Source organism: Musca autumnalis, unplaced genomic scaffold, assembly GCF_047663935.1.
Source record: "Musca autumnalis isolate F117 unplaced genomic scaffold, ASM4766393v1 scaffold_5, whole genome shotgun sequence".
Classification (NCBI taxonomy): domain Eukaryota; kingdom Metazoa; phylum Arthropoda; class Insecta; order Diptera; family Muscidae; genus Musca; species Musca autumnalis.
Genome location: NW_027412088.1, coordinates 82,890,848 through 82,903,179, shown reverse-complemented (window position 1 = coordinate 82,903,179; position 12,332 = coordinate 82,890,848). Strand labels below are relative to the sequence as shown.

Sequence of the window (12,332 nt, the reverse complement as noted above, 5' to 3'; positions counted from 1 at the left end):
ATTCTACAGCATATCAACCAGAATCATCCACAGACGACAACCAGTTGAAGTAATATCCAGAACCCAGGTTTAAACTTAAAAGGGGAGATATTAGGGTAACCCTAGTACTACCACATAAAATGCAACAATCTGGCAGCATCGTAGCAGTGTTGCATGCATCAGTAGTTTTAAGTTATTATCTCTCTCTACTCATTGTCAGTACACAGTCATTTAGTTACTTTGCAACCACCAATTAATAGACATCTCATCTGTACATATTTCGTCATATTTCATTGTTCTTCATAATTAATACTTTATTACAACTCATAAAACAACTTAAAGTTTTATTCAATAAATGAATTGATTGTTATGTTTAAACATCGTCTTTCATTCAATCGACCACCTCCGTAAGAACATAACAACCACATATAACGCGATGTGGTAAGCTATGCGGCGCCTGCATGGTACGCGAATATATGAGCAACGCGATGGAAAAATATTCAAACCTTTCAGAATGCCGCCCGGAGAATTGCAACAGGGTGTCTCCTCATGTCTTCAGTCGACCACCTACCAGGTTTTATTTAATAGCATTCAAACGGATGCAGTAGCAGATGCCATAAACAACTATTGTGTGGATGCGTTCCTTGGAGAAGATCCCTGAGGAGCGTCAGTCGCCACGACAAACCAGAGTAGTTTTGGCTCAACTACGGTCGTAATGGCCGTCTAAATTCCTATATGGCAACACGGTGCTCTTGAAACAATTTTAAATGGAAGGTGCTTACACCTCGGAAGTTTTTGTGGATTCTGAAACTACAATATTTATAGATGAGAAAAATCAAAAACAACAAAAATCGCCGGAGCACTTTTTAAATAAATCGCGATTTAAGTTGAAATTTTTAGGGGTTGTTTAGGTTTTCGCGATTTTGCTTAGAAACCGCAAGTTCTATCAAAATGGGACTAAAACAAATATTGTAGCTATGAAAATTCTCTACAAGATTGACCTTTATGGTATTCTCGTCGGTTTTACCGTTTTTGAGATATAGAAGTTCAAATTGGGACAATTCAAATTCAATTCAATTCTGTATCGCCCCCTTATAAAACAATGTCATGACTGCAAATTCCCAACTTAAAGTTATATATCTAAAAAAATGTTACAACTTGGAATAAGTTACTTAAGCCAGTCTTGTAGAGAATTTTCACAGCTTTAAGCTTTTCTCAGGTCCCATATCGATTAGACTTACCGTATTCAAGCAAAATCGCGAAACCCTAACAAAAAAAACCTAAAAATGTAAACTGAGCTTCTTTATCTCAAAAATGGTACAGGCTGCTAACAAATGATTAACGTCAATCCTCTAGAGAATTTTCACAGCTACAACATTTTCTTTAGCTCCATTTCGATTGGACTGGCGGTTTCCAAGCAAAATCGTGAAAACCTAAAAAACACCTAAAAATGTGAATTTTTTATTTCAAAATCCCTACAGCGATTTTTTCTTGTTTTTGGATTTTACTTATCTATGAACACAGCTGTTTCAGAATTCACAAAAACTTTCCCTGTGCAAGAGGTTTTCATCAAAAGTTAGTTAAGGCGCACCCGTCATGACATTGTTTTATAAGGGTCAGAGCATTGTCCCAATTTGAACTTCTATATCTCAAATATGGTAAAAACTACGGAAACACCGTAAAGGTCGATCTTGTAGAGAATTTTCATAGCTACAACATTCATTAGTCCCATTTTGATAGGACTTGCGGTTTCTAAGCAAAATCGTGAAAACCTAAACAATCCCTAAAAATGCCCTTGCCCTTCAAAACCTACTCAACTAACTCCAGTAAATTTGTGGTTACATGCCAACGAAGCAGCCGCATTCCTAGAACTGGAGGCAGACCCAGAAGCCAGATAAAGCAGAAAAAATACTGTTACAACAACAACTGGCAAATACATACGTAACGAAAATTGGCCATTAAATATAATACAAAATTAATTAAATAGACGATAACTGCAGCCGATTTGGTAATAAGACTTGAATCAAGTCTTACAGGACGCGTCACTAAATACCTCAATAGTCAGGTGACCCTCAAATCGTGGGCTATATCCACAAACAATTACTGATAAAAAACCAGTCCCAGCATGGGCGAATGGGGGATGGATTCTGCACTCGTTAGAACATATTAAATATCCCGAAATAGTACTTTGGCTTAGAAAATGTAGAAGTACATTTTTACTATAAACAAGGCCATAAAAAGCTTTGTATTCAACTCTTTTTTTTTCGAACGTTCCCAAGGCCGCACTTACCCGCCCCTGCCGACCGAGGGGGCGACCTCCCCATAACGTGGGGATCGCGCACACAGCATAGTCCGAATCATGGTGGGGCAGTATGTTTAGGGAGAATACCAGCTACAGAAAATTCTTCAGCCAGTTAAACAATATTATACCTAAATAAATAAAGATAGGCTATTCCTTAAGGATAGGCTTTTCCTTATGTGTTATATTTCCGTTTGGCTTTCAATCATTTTCGGTTTTTATCACATTTTGTTGTACAGAGGAGTTTGTTTATAAATGTTTAACATTTATCATTTAAAAAATCATTCAATATATACTATACTAGCAAAATGCCCGCTACTTCGTATGCGGAAAGGATATAAAAAAACAAATAAACAATATATAATATGGAAATGACAAACACTGAAAATTTGTTCGCACTAATACCAATTTTAATCAATATTTATTTTTATCTTAGTACTGTACGTACCCCTTAAGTTCGATTTTCAAAAAGATCAGCCGTATCTCACCCTTACACATTAACAGCGAGATCAACGTTGCACACCAATACACACCCTAACTCCAAAAAATAAAAATTCCAGCACTGTTCTACACCCAAAAACAAATTGAGTACCATTAAGTAATTTTCGTATACTTATGGTACGTATTTCGACGACATATCTCAGCCATACACGGACATTAATACAAAATAATTACAGTAAATTCCATAATAATTACAGTAATTCCAAATCTCAAGATTCCAGCTGTATCCGTTCGTCCAATTCCAAATTGTACCAAACTTAGTATCAAGTCGAACTCTTCGTACCCATAAGTAAGATTTTCCAAAACTACCTCAATCCTTCACTTTAGTAGTAATCTTACTTCCAAATTTCAGGATTCAAACTCTATCCGTTAAACCAAATTAAAATTGTACTAAATTTAGAACAATTTATAATTTTCGTACCAATTTTCAAAACTTCCTCAACGCAACAGGGCTACAATAATCATACTTTCAAATTGCAAGATTCCACCGCTATCCGTTCACCTACATACAAATTGTACTAAATTTAGTACCATTTAGTGCTTTTCGTAACCATAAGTTTGCTTTTTCAAAACAATCTGAATCCTACTCTTCGACTGTAATCGTAATTCCAAATTTCAGGATTCCAGCTCTATTAATTCACCCGAATCCAAATTGTATCAAATTTAGTACCATTTCTTTCCCAAACAAAAATTTCAGGATTCCAGCTCTACCCGTTCACCCAAATCCATATTGTACCATATTTAGTACCATTTAGTACTTCTCTTACCCATACGTAAGACTTTTCAAAATTTCCTTAATACTACACTCCTACAGTAATCTTAATTCCTAATTCCAACACTATCCGTTTACTAAAATTCAAATTGTACCAAATTTAGTGCTTTCTGTACCCATAAGTACGAATTTCCAAAACTACCTCAATTCTACTGTCCGGCAGTAATCTTAGTTCCAAATTTCAGAATTCCAGCTCTATCCGTTCATCCAAATCCAAATTGTACCAAATTTAGTACCATTTAGTACTTTTCGTACCCAAAGGTACGAATTTCCAAAACTATCTCAATCCTACACCCCTACAATAATCTTAATTCAAAACTTTAGGATTCCAGCTCTATCCGTTCACCTAAATCCAAATTTAGTACTGCTCGTAATCATAAATACGAACTTCCAAAACCATTTCCTTATTTCAACGCCATTTCCCAACCTTGATTCCCATACCAAATTTGAAGATTCTAGCTTTATCCATTAAAAATATGCAATTGGTACCAAATTTTGAAACTTTTAGTACTTTTCGTACACTTATAGGTCGAGTTTCTAAATACCCTTTGGTACATCTTCCTAACTCTCCATCAATGACCACTCGTTCAAAATTTCAGAATTCTAGCTCTTCGCGTTTGCATAATACAATGGATTCCATATTTAGTACACTTTAGCACTTTTCGTACCTTTCTACGACGAATTTCCAAAAACCCCTTTACACAAAAAAATGTACCAAATTCTGTACAATTCGATTTTCCAAAACAACCTTAATCCTTCACTTCAACAGTAACCATAATTCCAAATAACAGGATTCCAGCGCTATCCGTGCACTCAAATCCAAGTTGTACCATTTGGTACATTTCGTACCCATAAGTACGAATTTCAAAAACTACTTCCATCTCAATCCTATACTCCAACAGCAGTCTGACCAAATTCCAGGATTCCAGCTCTATCCGTTCCCCCAAATCCAAATTGTACCACTTAGTACTTTTCGTACCCTTACTACCTCAGTCCTACACTCCAATAGTAATCCTAATTTCAAATTTCAGGACTCAAACACTATCCGTCACCCAAATCCAAATTCTACCTCTATAGCCTACCGCGAACGGGTTGCAAATTCTAATTCTTTCCGTTTACAAAAATTCATACTTTAAATTAAAATAAATAAAATTAAAATACTTAAAATTCAGGATTCCAGTTCTATCCGTTCACCCAAATCCAAATTGTAATAAATTTAGTACCATTTAGTACTTTTGGTACACATAAATACGAATTTCCAAAATTTCCCCAATCCTATGCTCCAACAGTAATCTCAATTTCAAATTTCAGGTTTCCAGCTCTATCCGTTCATTCAAATCCAAATTGTACTAAATTTAGTACCATTTAGTACTTTCCGTACCCATAAGTACGAATTTTCAAAACTACCTCAATCCTACACCCCACCAGTAATCTCAATTCCAAATTTCGAGATTCCAGCTATTATCCGTTCACCCAAATCCCCATTGTATCAAATTTAGTACCATTTAGTACTTTTCATACACATAAGTACGAATTTCCAAAAGTTCTTCAATCCTACACTCCAACAGTAATCTCAATTCCAAATATCAGGATTCCAGCTCTATCCGTTCAGCCAAATTCCTATTGTACCAAATTTAGTACTATTTAGTACTTTTCGTACACATAAGCACGAATTTCCAAAACTACCCTCATATGTCAATCCTACACTACAACAGTAACCTTAATTCCAAATTTCAGGTTTCCAGCTCTTTACGTTCACCCAAATCTAAATTGTACTAAATTTAGTACCATTTGGTACTTTTCGTACACATGATTGGTAATTTTGCAAACCATTTCCTTTTAGAAGCACCACTTCCCAACCTTGATTTCCATACCAAATTTCTATATTCCTATATTCCTGGGGCCTATTATTGATTTCATTAATTATTTAGCGATTTCTTCAAATTACAGATTTTGAAATTGAATAGTTATAACTGTACATCTCCATGTACGATAAAATTCTTAATTGCAAATAAATCGTGGCAATATGCACAATTTTATTGCACTTTCATTGATTTGCAAACATTTAGTTATTACCAAAAAGTGAGGTCCATACAGTTTAGTTGTTGTTATTTCTGGCCGATTTCTGAATTTATTCGCCTAATGTTGTCTTCAACAGCAACTCATTTGTTCAACAAACCCAACATCATTTATTGAAAGAATTTTTGTTTTAATTTTAAATTGAAAATCAAAATTTTTACAAATGCATCGTTTGTAATCATCTTTTCTAACTGTATTTTAACGAATGAAAATCTTTTGTGCGACACCTGTTATGTGAAACTAAATCAGGATCGGTTTGTATTTTTCGCGTAATTGATGTTTATTCCATTATCACCAACTGCGACATCTGTTGCAATGGAAGATAACAAATGTCTTGTCTTTCTATTATTTAGTGGTTTACGATAAAATAAGTGCGCCTAGAAGTAAACTACAAAATTTGAAATTATGTGTGATCGTTTACGGTATCATGAAGTTATTGCATTGTTAATTTGACACATGTCTTGCAGAGGGCCAACTAAGTGCATAAGTACGTAATAGTAATGAAAAATAAGGATTTTTGTTGTTGTTATTTTTTGTGGTTCCAGGACGAATTTTCTAAAACCCGGCCTTATCTCGCACATTTGCATCAACAGTGATCCACTGGTAAAATTTCAAGCTCCTAGCTTTAGCCGTTTTGGCTGGGCGTTGATGATGAGTCAGTCAGTCAGTCAGTCAGTCAATCAATCACTTATCACCAAGCTCATTTATATATATAGATTGTGCAGTAATTTGAAGCGTGAATAAATGTAGGTTTTTTTGACCTCTAAGATATTATTACAATAAAATTGTGTTCGTGGTGAAAATTATCACATTCTTGTTACATTTACTTAATCAATTAACAATTTAATTTTCTATTAATTTCACACGGCTTGTCACGTTTTTGTGGAATTTTACCACCAACAACCATAACAAACACATTGTTCAATATTTAATTTAGGATTTGTTATACCCTATACCACAATGTGGAAAAGGGTATAATAAGTTTGTTTTCCCAAAAATTCATGTAACGCCGCGAAATATTCGTCGTAGACCCCTCATGTGGTATACCAAACTTCATATCTCGACGAGATAAAGCGATTTAGCGATGTGTGTCCGTCCGTCCGTCCGTCTGTCCGTCCATTAAAAATTGTAATCAAGCTAGAGGCCGCAATTATGGACCGATTGTCACGAAATTTAGTATGGAGGTCGGGTTTGGACCAGAATAGAACTGATTAGTTTTTGGCGATGATCGTGAAATGTTAAAGGGATGAAATGGACCAAAAACAAAATTTTTGCTCGATTTTGTAGCCGCTCTGTAGGTCGCAATAATAGTCCGATCGGCGCGAAATTTTAAACGTAGTTTTGGTTTGAGATGAAGAAGTAGCGTGCAAGTCAACGGTATGATCGGATAATATTTAGCGGGTTAAATTGATCAAAACTTTTGTGTGAAAATTGGTAAAATTTCTAATGCACATCTTATAACAGCTAGCCCGGAAAGCTAGTGCACAGGGATAGTGGTATAGGGTATCACATGGTCGGCCCCGTCCGACTATAGTCTGTTCTTACTTGTTTTTTTTATTATTTAGATTGGAATGAACTTAACATTTAAACATTTCTTCCTATATTTAAATCTTCTTACAAAATATTGCTATTTCTAAAAGACAAATTTTAAATAACTTTGCAAACATTTGTTTCAATTTAAATATTTTGCTAAAACAATTTGTTTCACCTAAAGGCAACAAATCAAATCACATTTCACATTTTTAGCCGGCTTTTTCAAAACCGGCTTCGAACACCTCCAACAAATATTTATTGTATTATTTTTTATTATATTTGGGGACACATTTCAATAACAAAACACACAAATATACACCACGACAACTTACGCAATTCCTTCGTTTATTCGAAAAATAAAATGCGTTTTAGAAAAACAACAGAAAAAAATACTCGAAGTTCTGAGCGAATACAAAATTCTTAATGTTTTCGCCAAGAGCGAACAACAGTGAATAGATTTCAAAATTGTTGAGGAAAATCAGACAACACATACAATTGTTACCGGTAACAATCAGACAACCAACCGTCTGCCGACCACCATTCACAGTCAGCCGGCAAAAAAGATAAACGACGAATAATAACAAACGAGACGCGACAAACAATTCAAAATATATAGACAGATGTTAGGTACATACATATATCGGAATACGTCACATATATATATGTACATATATAATGTACCTATATATGTAACAAACAGTGTGTGTATATTATACACTGTATAAAAACAAAACAATTAAGTTCGAGATGAAATAGAGAGAAAAACAATAATATGAAAATAAAAAACCACAACAACAGAGTGAATAGAAAGTAGAAATAAAAATAAAAAAAACATGTGAATACAAACAAATAAAGCAATGCAAAGTGGCATGAAGAATATACATATTTGTCCTCAATTTTTGTACTCTAGTTAGTACTCAACACAAATGTGGAGCGGTATTAGAAAAAATTTTTCTTTTGGCTTTTTTAAAGAATATTTTGCAAGTGAAATTCTAAAGAATATTTATTGCAGGACCTTCGGTGATATACAGTCAGGGACAAAAGTTTACATACACCCCATAAATCTCGGGTTTTAGGACAAGTAATGACTTTTACGAAATTCCAAGTATGCAGTTTTATTTCTTCTCACTAATAAACAATATTTGAAACAACAAAAGTATAATCCATAATACACATAACGGTAAATTTTACAAAAACCAAAAAATGGTGGGGACAAAAGTTTACATACACCCCAAGGAAATTGTGTATTACCGTAGAATTTATGGAATTAGCGGCAAATTTTATACATTTTATTGTTTCAGGGAACGTCTCTGGGTGTCCAAGATATATTTTAGAGAAACAAAAATAATTTTTGGGGCTTAAATGCCGTTATTTAAGGTCAGAATTCTTGTATTCCTCATCAATGCTGACCCTTGCTTAATTCTTTGCGTTTTAAGGTATTGTACTTTATAAAAAGCATAAAATTAGTGTCAGATGGCAAATTTTGAGACTCTAAAAAGCTTTGAAGTTGTTCTTGCTCATAATATACCTTCCTGGACGTCGATAACGCACGTTTTCCCTGAGATTTCGCTGGAAGTTAATAGACTCCGCCGAATTCTTTGCGCAAAATGGATACCGAAGGCCTTGAATTGCCTTGTAATATGGTCTGATACAATCCTTGGACATCAGTTGAACCAGAAATGTGAAATATTCTGTTACAAACCTGCTCCCAAAGCTTCCATAGCATCAAAATATAAACACTACCAAAAAAGCATGAAATTTGTACCGTGAACAATGTCGTTTTTGTATTATGATAATTACCGTCACTATAGGGGCGAAAAGTTTCGGATAATTATACATTTCTGAGTCAAATGATGTCCAAGGATTGTATCAGACCATATTACAAGGCACTTCAAAGCCTTGTGGATGTAATTTGCGCAAAGAATTCTTCGGAATCTATTAACTTCAAGCAAAATCTGAGAAAAAACGTGCATTATCGACTTCCAGGAAGGTATATTATGAACAGGAACAACTTCAAAGCTTTCTAGGGTCTCAAGATTTGCCATCTGGCACTAATTTTATGCTTTTTATAAAGTACAATACCTTAAAACGCAAAGAATTAAGCAAGGGTCAGCTTTAATGAGGAATACAAGAATTCTGACCTTAAATAACGGCATTTAACCCCAAAAAATTATTTTTGTTTCTCTAAAATATATCTTGGACACCCAGAGACGTTCCCTGAAACAATAAAATGTATAAAATTTGCCGCTAATTCCATAAATTCTACGGTAATACACAATTTCCTTGGGGTGTATGTAAACTTTTGTCCCAACCATTTTTTGGTTTTTGTAAAATTTACCGTTATTTGTATTATGGATTATACTTTTGTTGTTTCAAATATTGTTTATTAGTGAGAAGAAATAAAACTGCATACTTGGAATTTCATAAAAATCATTACTTATCCTAAAACCCGAGATTTATGGGGTGTATGTAAACTTTTGTCCCTGACTGTATGTATGCTTTTGCGGGTTTACTTTGCAATAGTTTTTGAAGACTAACAAACAAAACTATTAGAGATGACTTGATTCAAGAGTACTCGTACAAGATTTTCTTTAAGAGTAAACTGAAAAATTCATTGTTAAGGCTTCTTTAAATGAAACCTTTTCCAAAATGAATGAAACCTTTTCCAAATCAAATTAACCCTGTTCCTTAATTGATGCCCAAAAATTATGAAATATTTAAGTTTTCTTTTTTTATTTCTTCCTCTTTTAAAAATTGTCTGGATTTTTTCTTTCAATATAAATAAAGGTTTCATTCAATTTGGAAAAGATTTCACTTGATTTGGAAAAGGTTTCATTCAATTTGGAAAAGGTTTCATTTAATTTGGAAATACTATATGTTGGCAAAAAATGTATTCCCTAAGTAAATTATTATTATTATTAATATTATTATTATTTTTTTTTTTTTTGCAAAAAATTTCATACTCCTTTTAGGCGTTCATAAAGCTTATTTATGGTATATTCGTCCTCTGCTTCACGACTAGACATTGATACAGATAAGACTGATGTGGAAGAAATTGGCTTTAGTCGAATTTTTGCTAGTCTTTCATACATCGATATAAGTCTGATACCTTTAGATATCGTTGTGATTCCTGTCCCGCTGCATTGGCCTACATTTAATACGGTAGTGGTATATGTAGGTCGTGGCCATACTTTTCTTCATACTAACTCGACATCTCATCCCAAATTTTTATTGTTCTAGCTCCACGGGTGAGTGTTTCCTTGAGATGGAAGGGAGTCGAAATACATCTTGAATTTGGAAATGACAAAGCCACACCTTTTATAGATGCGTCCTATAGAATCAGGGGTATATGCCATTAAGGGGTTACCCCACTTGTATCTTTCGAAAGATCAATAGCTTTTTATTTAGTAATTTCAAAGAATCGGATCGGAACAAGATTGGCTGAGTTATGAAACAAGTAAAAAATATCAGCCGGCTTTGCCGACAGAGATATACCCTCAGCCTGTGTATATTGAAACAATTTTTCCCAAAATACGTATGTATTTAGGTTAGGGGGTTTTAAAAATTTTGGACAAAAATGTTGATTAGCATTAAAGATCACAAGATTTGCGGAGGTGAAACTAAAAGGAATGGATAGACATTGACCGTTATGGAAGTGGATCTCCAGCCACAACATATGGTGCCATAGGGGGTTTTTACACTCTTCGGGCTGTTTGTTCAAGAAGTATGGTCTTGCCCCTAAAACAACTTTTACCATCGTAATTGAGGCAGCGAATGCAAGTTGCTTCAACAAAAATCAAAGTGATTCGATATCAGGTCTTAAAGTGAACTTATTTCGAAATTTTGTGTGGGATGTACCGGATGGAGTGGACAAATATAGTCCATATTTGAACCTGATCTATATCTGGTAGATATATTAGGATGTGTAAAGTATGGACCAATTCGGCCACTCCTTTCAAGAGTTACCGTATGAACAAATTTTCCAAACATTTTTGAACTTTTGTGGGGGAGGTACCTGAAGGAGTGGACCGATATGGCTTATCTTCAAACTTAAACTATGGTTGGACAAAATATTACTAAGGCCAATATTTGGACCGAATCGGCAGATCCGTTCTAGAGTTATCTTGCGCTCCAACCACCTAACACGGTGTCATAAGGATTTTTTGCAACTTTCAGGCTATTGTCGCAGGAAGTATGGACTTGCCCCTGATGAAACTTGTACCGTCGTATGGAGGGCAGTGAATACAAGTCGCGAAAACAAAAATCAAAGCGATTCGAGAAATGGCCCTAAACTGAACTTTTCCGAAATTTTGTGTGGGAGGTACCCGAAGGAGTGGACCTATTGAGTCCATATTGAAACCTTATCTAAGTCTGGTACACATTTCACGATGGGCAAAGTATAGACCAAATCGGTTACCCCCTCCAAGAGTTATCGTGCGCACAAATTTTCCGAACATTTTCGAACTTTTGTGGGGGAGGTACCGGACGGAGTGGACCGATATAGCCCATCTTCGAACTTAAACTAAGTTTGGGCAAAATATTACGAAAGCCAAAATTTGAACCGAATCGGTTTATCCGTTCTAGAGTTATCGTGCGCTCCAGCCAGACAGACAGACAGACGGACGGACATTGCTCAATCGACTCCAAATTGTCTGAAACACATTTCGTCCAAACATACTTGGGGTCTAAAACCATTATTTCGATGAGGCACATTTTGCCCGTATGAAAGTGTATATACCCTCGTTAGCATAAATGCGGAGGGTATAAAAAATCATTGCATTGCATTGCGTTTTTAAGGCGGGTACCTACTCAACTCTAGCCAAAAACGAAAGAAACGATCTTTATATAATTTTTTGTTGTTGTAACCGTACATATTTGATATATAGGCACAAATATTCGTTTTTCTGCGTTATCTGGCTCTGGGTCTATCTCCAGTTCAAGGAATGTGGCTGCTTCGATGTGATGTGACCACAGATCTACTGGAGTTAAGCAGATTTGGCAGGGCCGTTGAAAAGGTGCAGTGTGTCGGGCCTGTGCCGAATGCTGGGCAGAAGCTTTGCACGGTGTCGATTCTTGCCCTATAGTCAATAGTCAGTCACATGCGCAAAGTTTGCGATAAAGAAAATTGAGTTTTTGGGTGAGAGCGGGGAGGAAACAGTATAGAGGGGT

At 35.2% G+C, this 12,332-nt stretch overlaps 1 protein-coding gene across 2 annotated transcripts in view; it reads right to left on the bottom strand.

The window, feature by feature from the left end:
* Positions 1-12,332, bottom strand: part of Nop17l (PIH1 domain-containing protein Nop17-like) — a 38,542-nt gene that overhangs the window by 16,417 nt on the left and 9,793 nt on the right. The window contains exon 1 of one of the 2 annotated variants that reach the window (XM_073957052.1): positions 7,496-7,749. The exons of the other annotated variant lie outside the window; for it this stretch is intronic. The gene's annotated coding sequence lies outside the window, so the exon portion shown is untranslated. Of the gene's footprint in view, positions 1-7,495; positions 7,750-12,332 lie in introns of those variants that run through there. 2 annotated transcript variants of the gene reach the window in all.